Source organism: Scylla paramamosain, chromosome 2 (assembly GCF_035594125.1).
Source record: "Scylla paramamosain isolate STU-SP2022 chromosome 2, ASM3559412v1, whole genome shotgun sequence".
Classification (NCBI taxonomy): Eukaryota; Metazoa; Arthropoda; class Malacostraca; order Decapoda; family Portunidae; genus Scylla; species Scylla paramamosain.
Genome location: NC_087152.1, coordinates 26329317 through 26346816, shown reverse-complemented (window position 1 = coordinate 26346816; position 17500 = coordinate 26329317). Strand labels below are relative to the sequence as shown.

Here is a 17500-nt window from a genome sequence, read left to right as displayed (position 1 = left end):
TCTCCATCCCTCTTCATCACCACTGCTACCACTACCACCCCCACCACCACTAGCTTCCCTCTCCTCTTCCCACCACCGCCACCACCACTACCTTCACCCCTCTTCCCCCCACCACCACCACCACCACTAGCACTAACACCCTCCTCCCCTTCCCCCGCTGGCCTGGCACTGAGAAGCGGGTCCACCATGATGGCCTCGCCTCTCAATATGAAGAGTGAGGAGGTGATGAGCCCAGACTAGTCAGCGTGTACCTACAGGTGAGAGAGAGAGGAGAGAGAGAGAGAGAGAGAGAGAGAGAGGAGAGAGGAGAGAGAGAGAGAGAGAGAGAAATTCTATTTGTAATAAATTTGGTATTTATAAAAAAAAAATCAAAAAGCTCTCTCTCTCTCTCTCTCTCTCTCTCTCTCTCTCTCCTCTCTCTCTCTCTCTCTCTCTCTCTCTCTCTCTCTCTCTCTCTCTCTCTCTCTCTCTCTCTCTCTCTCTCTCTCTCTCTCTCTCATCACTCACCTGCTCGAATCAATTAGCAGCACCTCCCTTAACCTCCCTTCCCCTCCCCTACGCAGGGTTACCGGGGCTGGCCAGCTGCGCGCGGGGGGGCATGGACCCCCTCAAGGCCATGGGCCATAACAGGGAAGCTTACATGTGTGTGTGTGTGTGTGTGTGTGTGAAACGAAGCAGGGATACATACTTTGGTTGAAAATGACACTTTCTCATGATGATGATGATGATCATGATGGTAACAGCAGTAACAGAAGTAGTAGCAATAATAATAAATAATAATAATAATAATAATACTGCAACTAATAATAATAACAATACTAACAACAACGATAATAAAACAACAACAACAACAACTACTAATAATAATAATAATAGATATAGTAGTTGTAGTAGTAGTAGTGTTGCTTTTTTTGGTTTCATGGTTGAGAGAGAGAGAGAGAGAGAGAGAGAGAAGGAGAGAGAGAGAGAGAGAGAAAGGAAGGGAAGGAGGAGGAGGAGGAAAAGGGGAGGGAGGGAGAAAACTTGAATTACATCGCTTCGGGAGAGAGAGAGAGAGAGGGGGGGGATACTATCAATCTTTCTCCTAGGTTAGAGGGGGAAGATTCACTGATTTACACCCTCGGAACATATTTTCGCGATCATGCTCCTGACTTTTCCTCCCTCCTCTTCCTTCCTCCTTTCCCTCCTCCACCCTTCGTTTCCTTCCTCTCCCTCAATAGATCTTCCGTCTTTCCCCGCTCTCTTGCTCTTTTCTCGCGTGAAGGTGGTCGCGAAAGTTAAGCGCGTCTAAATTAAGCGTGTTGGTGTGGCGACCCTCTCCCCGGCTCTCACTTCTCTCCTCTTCGGCCCCCTCCCCCCCGCCACCCACTAGCTAACAAGCTATGGTGACTATCTTTACGGTGTAAACACCCTTCTGGGTCACAAATCTCGCATGAATGTTTGATTACCTAACTATGACAATTTACTTTGAAATATCACAAAAAAACACAACATATATGTAACAGTTCTGGGTGTAACGTAAAGTAAATACAACAGGAGAGAATAACAAGCAACAAAGTACTACACTTTCCTAATATATTCCTAAACCTATCACAAATGTAATAGAGGAACACTCACCAATCTCTGGCGCTCACAGGAAATAAATCCACAGGTTTCAATCCAACAAGGTGTGTGCGGCTGCTATACCACAGATAGACTGCCGGCTTGACCTCCCTCCCTGAGCTACCTTCCCTCGGTTTTAACCGCTCGAGGGGATTCATACACAAATGAAACACTCATTAACACTCATTATTCCTAGGTAGTTATCATATGAAACGACCAAATACTATGAAACAAACAAATATGAAACGAGCAATATACAGAAATAATTTGTATAGTGACCACCATCAAACACCATGTGTTACAGATAGAGATTCTCGGGGCTTGTGTGTGTCATTGCCAGTTTAGTAGTTTAACAATTTACTGAGAAAGTTTGATGCACTTAAGTTATGATGATACAAGTTTAAAGCGGGGTAAATCAAGATAGCCTATCTTAACCTATACTTAAATATATAGTAATACATTAAAGTACATCGTAGGAAGAGAAGAGGCGATGAAAATATTGATGGGATGGAAAGTGGAGGTGATGAAGGGCAGTCCGGAAAAATAGACAGAAATAGATAAAAATACAAAAAGATAGGAGACAAGAAGAGAAAGTGATGCAAATACTAAAAAGACAGGAAATAGAAAGCGAAAATAGAATAAAGATACTGAAAGACAGTAGAAGATTGAAAGCGGAAGTGATGGAAATACAGGAAAATAGGAGACAGAAAATGAGTGAGAGACAGAACCCAGGCATTATCATTACAGTAAATCCACCTCTGTCACCTTAGACAACATAACAAATCTGACAGAAAATAAACCATACAATCTTTTAGGCAAGCAAAAATCACATATAACAAACAACACTAGGAACTGACTGAACAGCGCAGTGCGCAGCGGGGAGAGAGAGAGAGAGAGAGAGAGAGAGGTGGGTGGAGGGTCGTGTCCTAACATATCGCTATAATATTATATCGCCCATAGAATCGCCGCCTCCCTCTCCCCCTATTTCCTCCTCCCTTCTTCTCAGTGTTCATTCTTTTCCCTTCCTTCTCCCTATTTCCTTCTTCCTCTTCCCTTCATCCGTGATTCTTTTCCTCCTTCTCTTTTACTAATATCCTTACTCCTTCCTCATTCTCCTTCGCGTCTCTTATTGTTCATCTTTACTTCTCTTTCTCTTCTCCCTTTATTAATATCATTCCTCCTTCCTCCCTCCTCCTCCTCCTCCTTCCTCCTTCTCTCTTCTTTCTTTCATTTTCATTTCTTGTCCATGTTCATCCTTATTCCTCTTCCTCTTCCTACTTTATGTTCATCCCTTCTCCTCTTCCTTATCCTCCTTCTCTCCTCTTATCGTTCATTCTTACTCTTCCTCCTCCTCCTCCTCCTCCTCGTCCAGTACACTGATACACCTTTCTTCTCTTCCTTCTGCTTCTCCTCCTCCTCCTCCTCCTCCTCCTCACCGTTCATCTTGGTTCTTTTCATTCCAGGTCCTCATAAACACCTTGTCTTTATCTCCCCCTCCTCCTCTTCCTCCTCCTTTTCTTTTTCCTTCTCCTTTTCCTCTTCCTCCTCCTCATCAATTCTTACACCTCAACATTCGTCATAAACACCTTTTATCTTCTTCTTCTTCTTCTTCTTCTTCTTCTTCTTCTTCTTCTTCTTCTTCTTCCTCCTCCTCCTCCTCCTCCCTTTACCCAGAGGTTAAGATAATGCTCCCCGCTAACTGCCTAACTCCCTCAGCCAATCAGCTGCCGCCAGTTATCCTGTTAGGGAGGAGCCAATGGCGGGGTGGCAGTGATTAGGTGGTTAATTGATGTAATGGGGAGGAGGAGAGAGGAGGAGGAGGTGTTTGGTAATGGTGGAAATGTGTGGTGGTGGAGTTGGAAGATAGATAAAGAGAAGAATAAGATAGGTGGAGAGAAAGAAAATAGAGAAAACGAGGAGGAGGAAGGAGGAGGAGGAGGAGGTAATGGCGCTGATGGGTCATTAGAGGAGGCAGCAATTAATGGCAGGTTATAATGGCGCGCTTTCATTAACATCTGGTGCACCGCCTTGTGTTCCTTAATCGGATGGTGATGGCGGTGATAGTGGTGGTGATGGTGGTGGTGGCGGAGATAATGGACTGGGAGGCAGGAACAGTGGTGGTGGTGATAGTGGTGATAAGCATGGTGATGGTGGTGGTGTGGTGATGGTGTGGATATCTGTGAAGAAGGAATGGTGTTGGCTGGTAATAGTAAATGGTGGTGGTGATGAGTTTTCCCTGCTGGTGTCACTAGTAATGTGTTGTAGCCGTGCTCTCTCTCTCTCTCTCTCTCTCTCTGTGTGACACTTACTTATTTCAGCAGACGAGCAACAATGGAGGCAGGCAAAACCCACGATACTTCCACACACAAATCAACAACGCAGAATCCTGTGAGTGGATCTCCTCCATCTGCTTCCCCTTCATTCCTCTCCCTCCCTGTATTCCTCCGCTGACCCTCCCTTCACTCCTCCCCTCCCTTGGACACGTCACGCCTGCCTGTCACGCAAAGTTGGGTAATCTCTGTGTAATCATGAACATTTCAGTCGAGATCTAAATCTTTTATTTGTTTGGTAAGTGTGGGTCAAATATTTACAACTGATGTCACTCGTTTATTCACTGAAATATAACACGGAACTAGAAAACTGGTGGAGGGGAGGGGAGCGCTGGTGGAGGGAGGGTAGAGGAAGGGAAGTGGAGGGTGCAGTGTGAGGAAGAGCGAGGGTTGTAGCAGGGAAAGTACTGGTCTGTGCTGCGTGTGGGAAGTGACTTTAGTGGCGGCGTGAAGGCGAGGACACGAGTGAGGTGCTGGCAGGCTGACTGAGGTGAGTGTGGTGAGGTGAGGTGAGGTAACCGTGTACTTTCAGCCAGTCAAGCAGCGGCGGCCGGTAGGAACAGCTCCAGTTGAAGTTTTCCTACTGAATTATTGTCATCTTTCTCTTGTCTCCTCCTCCTCTGCGTTGTTCTCCTTCTATTTCTTGGTCTTTCATCGTTACGTTCACTCATTTTCATTTCTGTAAATAAACAAAATAACTAACTTGCTACCTATATTTTAAAACGATCTCCATCTTGCTCCGCCCCCTCCCTCCCTGCCTCCCGCGCTCAGGTTGTTCAGTGACGACGTCTGCTCACACCGAGTCGCGCAGAGTAGGCTAACCACCTCAATCACTCGTTAACTCTTTCCTTTTCATTATTTCACCCGATCTTTCAACTTGCTTCTTCAATGTTTCAGTGTTTCAGTGCTTCAGACGTCTGCATAAATCACTGTTACATGTATTGCTGTATCTCTGAGGTATCTTGAAGGGGGGTGACAGGAGTGAGAGGGGGAGGAGGGGGCAGGAAGAGGGGAAAGGTGAAGGAGGAGGCGTGTTGCAAGGGTCGTGATGCCAGGGGACGTGGTGAAGCTGAGCAGGAATCAGTCAGCAAGTGTGAGACGATGAGCACTAAGCCCTGTACTCTCAAACATTTCTGCGCCGCACCTCCGCTACACTTAAAAGGCTCTAGTTGAAATCATTCGTATATATATATATATATATATATATATATATATATATATATATATATATATATATATATATATATATATATATATATATATATATATATATATATATATATATATATATATATATATATATATATATATATATATATTTTTATTTATTTATTTATTTTTTTTACGGCTCTTAGTGACAGGCTAAAAATATTTCTACATTATGAACAGGAGAAACACTCTTGAGCATGGTTTATTGTTTTCAGAATACTGTTAATACTTATCCCTCGCGTTAATAAGCGAGGAGACAAGGGAAGGTAAGGTGTGGTATGGGGTGTCTTAGTGTTCCTGCCTGCCTGAGTGAGGGATGTCACGCACCACCCACTGAGAACACCACCACATTATTTTCCTCGCGATCTTGGGCTATTTAATTTAAATACTCTTTGGGGATTTTGTACCTTCAGTGGGCCTTTCTCAGCCTTGTTATTACCCTGCGCCAGAGAAGTGGTTAAAATTTTTCTTGCGTGGCACAGCAACACCTGATGTCATACGTTGAAAAAAAATATAAAATTGCATAGGAATACTAGTAATGTTAAAATGAAAGGAAAAGTAACAAATAAAATATAGTTCGAGTTTCAAGACATCAAGAAATTAAATCTAGAAAAGTTACAAATTAAGTGGTCTGGGAATTGAATGTACTAATTACAAGTCCTTAATGAAAGGACAGTAAGGAGGAGGTGAGGCGGTCGAGGCCACGCGTAGATGTATCACATGCTCCCTAACTTGACAGTAATGGGGAGAAGTTAAACGTTTTTCAAGGTCATAACTTTCAGAGCTCCTCGTGAAAAAAAAAACAAAAATCATTGCAGACAGAGCGAGACAAGGTAACACGTGTCTGATATTGCGTGCTTTCCTTATTCTTGTGTTGGTTGGGTTACGAATTGTCATTAACTATCTGTCATCAGTCATGGTAATTTTTGTTCCTGTTATGCTCGTCTTCTGCTCTCTCTCTCTCTCTCTCTCCTCTCTCTCTCATCTCTCTTCTCTCTCTTCTCTCCTCCTCTCTCTCTCTCTCTCTCTCCTCTCTCTCTCTCTCTTTCTCTCTCTCTCCCTCCTTTTCATCTTCAGAAAGTAAAAATACGTGGAGAACGAGAGGCGGAGGAAAGGTTGAAGTGTTTATGAGAGAGAGAGAGGGAGAGAGAGAGGAGAGAGGAGAGAGAGGAGAGAGAGAGAGAGAGAGAGAGAGAGAGAGAGAGAGAGAGAGAGACGGTACGAAGATGATATAAAAGAAAATGTGATAGAAGAGTAAGAGACGAAAAGAGAAAAAAGACTTACATTTAGGAGGAGATATTACAATACTACGACATAAGAACATGTGGCCCGCCTAGTTACCTTATGCAGTTATTTTCCGCCCTGGTTTTTCTTTCAAGTGTACGCGAGTCAAGTCATTCCTGTGCTGTTTAAAAGTGATTCATTTGCTTCATTGGCGCTGCGAGAAATCTGCTGGCAGTAGAGAGGTTAGGTTTTTATGGGCATGTTACTAGAGTGTGTGTGTGTGTGTGTGTGTGTGTGTGTGTGTTATTAGTGATATCTGGAAATTTACACGCTCTTAGACTGTCCAGCGCTCATGTGTCTACTAGTGAGTTTGGTGGGTGTATGTTATCCCTCACCCTGGGACACCCTTGGATTCCCCACAGTTCACCTTCCCTAGGTTCATCATTTATCCGGGTTGGGACAGTTCCTATCTAACTGTTTTTTTTTTTGTTTTTAATCTGACTTCATCATTCATCTCCTAATATTTCTTTTCCCATCCTGATGACTGACCCTGAGAACTTTGCTTAGGTCGCCCTTGTTTAGTTAGAGGAGAGATGGTTCACGCTTGCCTGGCGCCACAGTTCCTATCTAACTGTTTTTTAATCTGACTTCATGATTCATCACCCATTATTTCTTATCCCATCCTCATTACTGATCCTGAGAATTTTGCTTAGGTCACCCTTGTTTAGGTAGAGGAGAGATGGTTCACGCTTGTCTGGCGCCACGTCAAGGTGGAGATTGATTGACTAAATGATCCGGCTTGCCACTGTTTACTGTTCCCATGCATATCATTCATCAAGATTTCCACAATTAAATTCCGCAGGCTTACACATTTATCTACCTGAAGGAACAATGAAGGAGTGGATGATCCTGTGCCGATTATACAGTACTAGTCTGGAAGCTTTTAAATTTACATACATTCCTTAGAGAGGCGTAGGTTAAGATGGGTCTGATGGGTGAAAATAGGCAGGTATGTTTCATGCAAGGATTGTCACGTGTAGCCCTCATGACTTCTTGCAGCTTCCCTTATTTTCTTATGTTCCAACTGGTTCTGGGACTCGTAACCTGGTGGCTTGTTAGTCTCTCTCCCTCTCCCTCCCCCCTTCTCTCTCTCTCTCTCTCTCTCTCTCTCTCTCTCTCTCTCTCTCTCTCTCTCTCTCTCTCTCTCTCTCTCCTTCCTGAATGTTTAATAAAATTTCATAGTTTTATTTATTTTCATTTCTCATTTGGTGGAGTTTGTTAGTTTTTTCTCTTAACGGTTAATTGGCTTTGTATTTCATAATTATTGGTGTTTTCTTAATTAACGCTTCTCATTATCTTCTTCTTCTTCTTCTTCTTCTTCTTCTTCTTCTTCTTCTTCTTCTTCTTCTTCTTCTTCTTCTTCTTCTTCTTCTTCTTCTTCTTCTTCTTCTTCAACGTGCTTAGTCTTCTGTGCCTTCCTCAGTCACACCCATTACAAAGAGGTCCCCCTCTCTCTCTCTCTCTCTCTCTCTCTCTCTCTCTCTCTCTCTCTCTCTCTCTCTCTCTCTCTCTCTCTCTCTCTCTCTCTCTCGCCACCTCCAGCATCCTTCTCCCCCCACTCCTCGTCTCTCCTTCTGACACGCCCAAACTAGCTCAGTGTTGCCTGTCTAGCCTTGGCCCACACCGCTGTACATGTGTTGTGCCTGTGATGTGTTCCTGATATTCCGCTTCGTCTCTCTCTGATAAAGTCGCATCGTTTTTCATTTCAGCCACTTTTCGTTATAATACTTCTAAAGTCTTTGTCAAAATTAAGCTTTCCTGACGTGAATTTTAGTGTAATACTGTGATGGGAAGTAGGTTGTATAATGTTCCATGCGTTACTTTTCTCTCCCTGTCTCTTATCTACCAGGTTGTGACAGCTTCTCGTAATCTTGACAGTTGTTTTCATGCAGGTTTCAAGACACTTAGCCTTCAATTTTCGATGATTCTGTTTTTTTTTTGTTTTTTTTTTCCTTAAGTAAAAAGAAAAAATAAATAAAATATCTTCCTTGATGTATTCGTTCCTGATTCCGTCCTTCCTCGTCACTCAAAGAGAAGTCAGGCATCTTAATTTTGTCCACCTTTCGTTACAATACTTCTAAAATTCCTTGTTGATGGACGTTCTTTACTAACATTGTAATGGTAACAAGAAGGTTTGATTATGTTTCCTACGTCTTATTTTCCTCACTCTTCTTGTCTCTTACCTGTCATCCTGCGACAGCTTCTCTTTATTTTGGTAATTGAGAACATAACAAGGTAAGGGTTGGTGCAAGAAGCCATCAGGCCTACACGTGGCAGCCCCTGTGTCAAACATGCCTGCTTATTTCCACCTATCATTTTAATTCATTAATTTATCTCATGTTCCCTTAAAGCTTCATAATAACTTTTTTTTAAAGCTTTCTAATTGTTTTCATTTTTATATTTTTCTTCCTTTTTTCTGCCTTTCTTATTTGTTGTCTTATGTTTTACGTTTTCTTTTTTTTATGAATATTATTGTAAATTAATATGCTGTTTTGAAGTTGTCCTTTTACATTCCTCCTCCTCCTCCTCCCCCTCCTCCTCCTCCTCCTCTTCCTCCTCCTCTTCCTTCCCCTCTCCCTCCTCCTCCTCTTTTTCTTGACATCGTCAGTCCTTACTCAACTGATCACCTCCCTCCTAACGTCCCTAACGGTCTTTAACGGCCCTAACGGTCTCCGGCTTTCAAGAATATGAATTAATTTGAATCCAACCGCTGTGGTCTTAGAGAGAGAGAGAGAGAGAGAGAGAGAGAGAGAGAGAGAGAGAGAGAGAGAGATTGTTTAAAATTATCTACCAAAGTGGTTATTACACATTAGTCAAGTATACAAATATGACAAAATACCGGTGATATGTAATAATATAAATACAATACAATTGTGGAACACTCGTCTATAATAGATGCACCACAAAAATGCAAAGTTAACGTACATATACAAGTACACTTAAAACAAAAAAAACTAAACAAGATAAAACAAACCTAACTAAATATATTTTCGGTTAAAACAATTTTTTTAAAGTCCAGCCTTAAAAGAGATTATAGATGTGTCCTGTGTGAGGGAGAGCGGGTATAGATGTGTCCTGTGTGAGGGAGAGCGGGTATAGATGTGTCCTGTGTGAGGGAGAGCGGGAGAGAGTTCCACACTCTGGGCCCCAATATGACAGTGCGTGTATCAGCAGTGTGTGTGTAGGTGGCCGGTACAAGCAACCTGTGCCTGTGTCTTGTGACGCTACTGGTGATAGCTTGCCTGTTACATAGTGATAAAAACTATTTTGGATGAAACCTTCGTAAAATCTTAAATATTGTTGTAGCCACTTGTAAAACATGTTTGTGCTTTATTCGTAGCCATTGGAGTTCTTTATAAAATGGAGACACGTGATCATATTTCTTAACTCCACCTATGGCAACCCTTCCTGCAGCATTCTGTAACTTTTGCACACCAGACATTAATGCATCATTTGTAGTCCCCATATTCTAATACAACAGTTAATTAAGGTTAATACAAGGGCCTGTGTCACCATGATCCTGCTGTCCTTATCTGGGTTTTCACTAATTCTACTTACATACATTAAAACACCCATCACTTTCCTTTTCAGCTCATTAATATGGACGTCAAAAAGCAAGTAACTATCCAAGCAAACTCACAAGTTTTTCACGTGCCTGCTTGGATGTATTACATTTACATTAAAATTCACAGTCGTGTTTGGGGGAAGAGAGAGAGAGAGACAGACAGAGAGAGAGAGAGAGAGAGAGAGAGAGAGAGAGAGAGAGAGAGAGAGAGAGAGAGAGAGAGAGAGAGAGAGAGAGGATAATTAGGGATGCCTCGAGGCTGTAGCAACACTCCGTAATGGCTTCCTCTAGACCGCCATCTTTAATCTCTGTCTGCAAGGAGGAGGAGGAGGAGGATGAGAATGAGGAGGAGGAGGAGGAGGAGGAGGAGGAGGAGGAGTAAGGTGGTGCTGTCGAGACGCGGCCTGGGAAAGAGGAGGGAAGGAGGGAGGAGAGGAAAGGAGAGAGAGGGAGGTATGGAGGAGGAGGAGAGGAGAGATGGACGGGGGTAAGAAGGGAGGGAAGAGAGGAGAGATGGAAGGAGTAGAGGGAGAGAGGGAGGAAGGAAAGAAGAGGAGGGAAGAAGGGAGGAAAGGTTTGATATCTATAAAAAAAGAGAGAATGTTGTGGCCATTGTTGAGAGAGAGAGAGAGAGAGAGAGAGAGAGAGAGAGAGAGAGAGAGAGAGAGAGAGAGAGAGAGAGAGAGAGAACGACGTTTATTATAATGAGACGATTATCACTCATTCACTGTTTACCATCTCTCTCTCTCTCTCTCTCTCTCTCTCTCTCTCTCTCTCTCTCTCTCTCTCTCTCTCTCTCTCTCTCTCTCTCTCTCTCTCTCTTTCTCTCTTTATCACTATTATTATCTTCCTTAACTTACATAGAATATCATTGACTTCTATGTCATCTCTCTTCCTCCTCCTCCTCCTCCTCCTCCTCCTCCTCCTCCTCCTTCCTTTGTATATTCCTTTGTCTATTCCTCCTCTCACAGGGCTGGGAGTCAAGGGGCGTATCAAATGAGGACCACCACCAAAGAGCGAAAGGGAGGAGAAAAAGGAGGAGGAGGAGGGAAGGAGGATCGGGACTTTTGATGTTCCTCCGCTATTCTGCCTCTTCCTCCTCCTCCTCGTCTTCTTCCTTTCCTTTTTTTTTTCTCCTTGTTTTCGCCGCTCTCATCTTATTGTTTTCTTGTTTTCTTTTTCTCCTATTCCTTCTTCTCTTTTCATCTTTCTCGTTTCCTTTTCTCTCACTTGTCTGTTCTTTTTTTTCATTTAGTGCTTTTCAATCTCCAGTCCTCTTTTCTTCCTCTTTTTCTTCTCCTTTCTCATTTCTCCTCCTCCTCCTCCTCCTCCTCCTCCTCCTCCTCCTCCTCCTCCTCCTCCTTCTTCTCCTCCCCCTTTTTTTCTTCTTCTTCTTCTTCTTCTTCTTCTTCTTCTTCTTCTTCTTCTTCTTCTTGTGATTGAATTTAATTGCTTTCTTTGTCTTTCAGTAACTTTATTTATGTATCTTTTGGGGTAAGTTCATTGACTTTTTTTTTTTTCTGTCTGTTTGTTTCCCTCCCTCCCTCTCTCTCTCTCTCTCTCTCTCTCTCTCTCTCTCTCTCTCTCTCTCTCTCTCTCTCTCTCTCTCTCTCTCTCTCTCTCTCTCTCTCTCTCTCTCTCTCTGTGTGTGTGTGTGTGTGTGTGTGTGTGTGTGTGTGTGTGTGTGTGTGTGTGTGTGTGTGTGTGTGTGTGAATTCACATCAATTTTCGTATTTTTGCATTATGATAAAATATTGTGATTTTCCTCACATTTTCACCATAAACTATTGGGAAAACATTCATACATATAATATATTTTCCAATTCTCTCTATAATATTTTATTTGATTCATTGTGTCCATTAAACCCAAACATCATTTCTTCTTCTCTCTACATTACGCAAACTGCTTCCCTTCTCCCCTATACACCACCACCACCACCACCACCACCATCTGTCCGCCCTTCCTTCTCTCAGTCTATTCAAGGCCATCCCATCAAAACTTCTCTCGATTAACTTCTCTCTCCTCCTTCCTTCTCTTCCTTCAGTCTATTTCTGAACATTCCAAGAAAAATGATCTCCTTTAACACACACACACACACACACACACACACACACACACACACACACACACACACACACACACACAAGCTCAGATCACTACCAGACAGCCCTAAGGAGACCTAACTAGTTTAGATAAGCTGAAATCACTATTGAACCACCTTAAGAAACCCAAACAAGCTCTAACAAGCCTGATAAGCCCAGATAAGCCAAAGCAAACCCAATAACCCTCGTAGCTAGCGGCACAGGGCTAAGGAGAGTTGTATGCAAAGATGTAACCCAACACAACCTTTTCTTTCCTTTTGTACATCCCTTTTTTTTTCCCTCACCACACCCTTTATCATAACCACACAAGCTCAAATCACTCTCCTAATAAGCCCAGACGAGCCCACTGACTCTCGTAGCGTTCAAAGTACATAACCCTGATTTAATCCAACACCTAAGCCCTTTATCGTCTAGTATACCCATCTTTTTTACACCAAACCCTTTATCATAACGACATAACCCCAAATCACTCTTCTGGACACCCTTAATAACACGTAATAAGCCCAATAACCCTCGCAGCGTAGCGTCGGGGGGCTAAGGAGTGTTACATGCAAAGTCCATAAGCTTGATTTAATCTTTGTTTACGCCCTGTCTAGCCGCGCCTGAGTCTCCGGCGGCTGTTTAAGGCTTAGTGTGGCAGCGTCTTGGAGCGAGGCGCACGTGGAGTGAAACATTGGCTAGTCAAACACAAAGCGGCGATATTTCAAGCCAGGCTACTCTCTTTTAACTGAGGGGGAGGAGGAGGAGGAGGAGGAGGAGGAAAAAAGGGGCCTCGTAGGTCCTTTTATTATTTTGTAAAATGTTCTTAAAAGGAGAAACTGTGAGGCAAGGGCAATTATTGTGATGTATCTGACCTAGGGAGAGGAGGGAGAGGGGAGACTGTGAAGGGAGCGAGGGAGAGGAAGAGAGGGAGAGAGAGAATTATGGTGGGAGGGAGAGAATTACTGGTGGGAAGGAGAAGCGAAGGGAGAGAGAGAGTCATGGGTGGGTAGGAAGAGAGAGAGAGAGAGAGAGAGAGAGAGAGAGAGAGAGAGAGAGAGAGAGAGAGAGAGAGAGAGAGAGAGAGAGAGAGAGAGAGGTACAATGACATGGTAGGTAGATTGCGAGTCAGACAGCTTGAGAAAGTAATAGACAGAGTTTGAAATCGCTAAGTGTATGGTGTGTGCGATGTGGTCGAGGGTGGGAGGGCGCGGGAGGCGGGGCGGTGGGAGAGAGACTGATAAATATAAATACGAGTAAGTGAATAGGATAAACTGGTGGAGAGATAGATAGAGGAGTCAACAAGTGAATGAAAGACACAGATGCAGATACGAGAAGGTGAATGAAGTAAATTGGTGAATAGATCAATAGATAAGGAGTCAGTAAGTGAAATAGAATAACTGGGAAAGAAGCTGGATGGAGAAATGAATAGGGAATCAAATGAATAAATGCGTTAATACAAGGAGTAGGTAACATGGAAGCTTGATAGATTGATTAGCCAATTAGTGAATAAATAACTAAATACAAAAAGAAGGCAAGGTAAAAAATAATGAAACGTAAGTGATTCGAGTAAACAGACTGATGAATAACTATATTAATAAACAAACATAAGTGAATAAACTTTTTCTCAAGCAGCGTGGTGGGTGACTAGCTTAAGCTCGGTAGTCAGGCCATTAGAGTCCAGTTGAAAGAGAGCCTCAAAAGAAGACAAAGTAAATTAATGAATAGGGATGAGAGGTGGAGACTGCTAGGGATGTTTTACTGAGGGCCTGCCACGTGTAGGCCTGAAGGCTTCTTGCAGCTTCCCTTACGCCCTCAAAACGTGTTCATATACGAGTAGATGCGTAAACAGTTATATATTTGCTTTTAGTAGATACACATGAAATATGAGTAAGAAAACAAATATTTCAACTAAATTGCGAAAATAATGAATTATGATGGTGAAGAAACTTTGTCATTAAAAAAAAAAAAAGGAACAGAATGAATATCAACGGTTTTAAGGTAGTGGATAGTGATGGATAACACACACACACACACACACACACACACACACACACACACACTTCAAACACATCACAAGAGGTAATAAAAAGAAGAAAAAAACTGCAATAATAATAATAACAGTACTGGAGAATATCAGCATAATTTGGATGGAGTGTTGCACGCAGCCTGCATGTTGAAGCGCCTTGGCCTCTCAGCAGGACTGTTTTCAAAGGCCACATAGATGATCAGTAGGATTCTCATCTCTAACTATTACAAGCTTGAACCCGTTATTTCTTATCCCATCTTGATTACTGACCTTGAGAATTTCGTTTGTTACCATTATTTACGTCACCAGTACCACAGAAAGACCTCATCAATCTCTTCTTAATCTTTTTTTGTCCTATCCTGACTACTGGTCTTGAAAATTTCGTTTGTTTACCGTTGATACATCGCCACTACCACAGAAAGATCTCATCAATCTCCTCTTAATCTTCTTATCCTATCATGACTACTGACCTTGAGAATTTTGCTTACGTCACCCTTCTTGTATTCTCTGTGGCAATGAAAGACCTATCAGATCCCTCTTTAAACAGACGCCTCACTGGAGACAAGTGAAAGCGTAAATCTAACTTGATCAAGATTTAAGCCATTATTTCTCTATATAATCCTGAAGAAATCACTCTTAAAAATATAACATATACGTATATTTCATGAGAATCTCTCTAATGCATTAGAGAGAGAGAGAGAGAGAGAGAGAGAGAGAGAGAGAGAGAGAGAGAGAGAGAGAGAGAGAGAGAGAGAGAGAGAGAGAGAGAGTAAATTATTGGTGTTTATCATATTTTTTTCCCATCATGTGCATTAGGGTCGCCATTCAGTGAGAGAGAGAGAGAGAGAGAGAGAGAGAGAGAGAGAGAGAGAGAGAGAGAGAGAGAGAGAGAGAGTAAAGGAGGAGGCAGTAGACACCTGCCGAAACGATAATTACTCCCAGTGAGGTGTGCAGCACTGTTCAGGGGGTGCTGTGAACTTATCATTAAACCCAGCTGTGACCTCACTGAACGTTTCCCTTTGTGTCTCACAACACAAGGGGGCAGTCACAGCCTGCCCTCTAAAGACAACTCTCTTCCTCCACACAAAACTACAAGCACCTAATAACACACACACCCTTCACTCAAAAATTTTAAAATCATCATGGCGACTCCTACACCAGCCTCGGAGTCCTCATCTGGGGAGGGGACCATAAATGTCCCCAGGTCGGACTGCCTTTCTGTCGACTACCCTAAGTGTCTTGACACCCCCCTCAACTTTTTCTTCATTAACTTCTGCAAAATTCGCGGTCTAAGATCTAATTTTCAATCTGTAGAACACCACCTCTCCTCTTCTAAACCTCATCTTCTTTTCCTCACTGAAACTCAGGTGTCTGAGGCAACTGACAGTAGCCCCTTTTCTGTTCCCTCCTACTTTCTCTATCCTCATTTTCGATCCAAAGCTGGATGCTGCGTTTATGTGCGCAATGACTTAATCTGCTCTCGTGCCCACGCTCTTGAATCTTCCGAGTTTTCCACCATCTGGCTACGACTACAGAGTCACTCTCATACTAAATTTATCTGTGCTGTATACCTCTCACCTAACTCCTCTGATTATAAGAAATTCTTTGACTACTTAACTTCCAAAGTGGAGCACATTCTGACCCTCTTCCCTTTTGCAGAGATCTCCATTCTTGGAGACTTCAATGTTCACCACCAGCTTTGGCTTTCCTCTCCCTTCACTGACCATCCTGGTGAACTAGCCTACAACTTTGCTATCCTCCATGACCTAGAGCAATTGGTGCAACATTCTTGACCTTTTCCTGACCTCTAATCCTTCTGCTTATGCTGTCACCCTTTCTTCTCCGTTGGGCTCCTCCGATCACAATCTCATATCTTTACCTTGTCCTATCGCTCCAATCCCTCCTCAGGATCCCCCTAAGCGAAGGTGCCTCTAGCGTTTTGCCTCTGCTAGTGGGGGGACCTGAGGAGGTATTTTGCTGAATTTCCTTGGAATGACTACTGCTTCCGTGTCAGAGACCCGTCTTTGTGTGCTGAGCGCATAACAGAGGTGATAGTGTCTGGCATGGAGGCGTACATTCCTCACTCTTTTTCTCGTCCTAAACCTTCTAAACCTTGGTTTAACACAGCTTGTTCTCGTGCTATACATGATAGAGAGGTGGCCCACAAAAGGTACTTAAGCCTTCCATCACCAGAATCTCATGCACTTTATATTTTTGCCCAGAACCATGTTAAGTCTGTTCTCCAACTAGCCAAAAACTCCTTCATTAACAGAAAATGTCAAAACCTTTCAAGATCTAACTCCCCTCGTGATTTCTGGCATCTAGCCAAAAATATATCCATTAACTTTGCTTCTTCTTTCCCTCCTCTATTTCAACCAGATGGCACCACTGCTATCACATCTATTTCTAAAGCTGAACTCTTTGCTCAAACCTTTGCTAAAAACTCTATCTTGGACGATTCTGGGCTTGTTCCTCCCTCTCCTCCACCCTCTGACTATTTCATGCCACGTATTAAAATTGTTCGCAATGATGTTTTCCATGCCCTCGCTGGCCTAAACCCTCGGAAGGCTTATGGACCTGATGGGGTCCCTCCTATTGTTCTCCGAAACTGTGCCTCCGTGCTTGCACATTGTCTAGTCAAACTCTTTCAGCTCTGTCTGTTAACATCTATCTTTCCTTCTTGCTGGAAGTTTGCCTACATTCAACCTGTTCCTAAAAAGGGTGACCGTTCTAATCCTTCAAACTACCGTCCTATTGCTTTAATTTCCTGCCTATCTAAAGTTTTTGAATCTATCCTCAACAGGAAGATTCTTAAACATCTATCACTTGACAACCTTCTATCCGATCGCCAGTATGGGTTCCGTCAAGGCCGCTCTACTGGTGATCTTCTGGCTTTCCTTACTGAGTCTTGGTCATCCTCTTTTAGAGATTTTGGTGAAACTTTTGCTGTTGCCTTGGACATATCAAAAGCTTTTGATAGAGTCTGGCACAAAGCTTTGATTTCCAAACTACCCTCCTACGGTTTCTATCCTTCTCTCTGTAACTTCATCTCAAGTTTCCTTTCTGACCGTTCTATTGCTGCTGTGGTAGACGGTCACTGTTCTTCTCCTAAATCTATTAACAGTGGTGTTCCTCAGGATTCTGTCCTGTCACCCACTCTCTTCTTATTATTCATTAATGATCTTCTAAACCAAACTTCTTGTCCTATCCACTCCTACGCTGATGATACCACCCTGCACTTTTCCACGTCTTTTCATAGACGTCCAACCCTTCAGGAGGTAAACATATCACGCAGGGAAGCAACAGAACGCTTGACTTCTGGTCTTTCTAAAATTTCTGATTGGGGCAGAGCAAACTTGGTATTGTTCAATGCCTCAAAAACTCAATTCCTCCATCTAT

The 17500-nt window shown here is 42.9% G+C and overlaps 1 protein-coding gene and 1 pseudogene across 10 annotated transcripts in view; one reads left to right on the top strand and one right to left on the bottom strand.

The window, feature by feature from the left end:
- The window catches only part of LOC135112444 (Y+L amino acid transporter 2-like), a 172051-nt pseudogene extending 170351 nt beyond the window's left edge, over positions 1–1700 (bottom strand).
- A 2587-nt stretch (positions 1701–4287) lies between these two features.
- The window catches only part of LOC135112409 (ran-specific GTPase-activating protein-like), a 66097-nt gene continuing 52884 nt past the window's right edge, over positions 4288–17500 (top strand). For all 10 annotated transcript variants that reach the window (XR_010274378.1, XR_010274379.1, XR_010274364.1 and 7 more), the window contains exon 1: positions 4288–4422. The gene's annotated coding sequence lies outside the window, so the exon portion shown is untranslated. The remainder of the gene's footprint in view (positions 4423–17500) is intronic.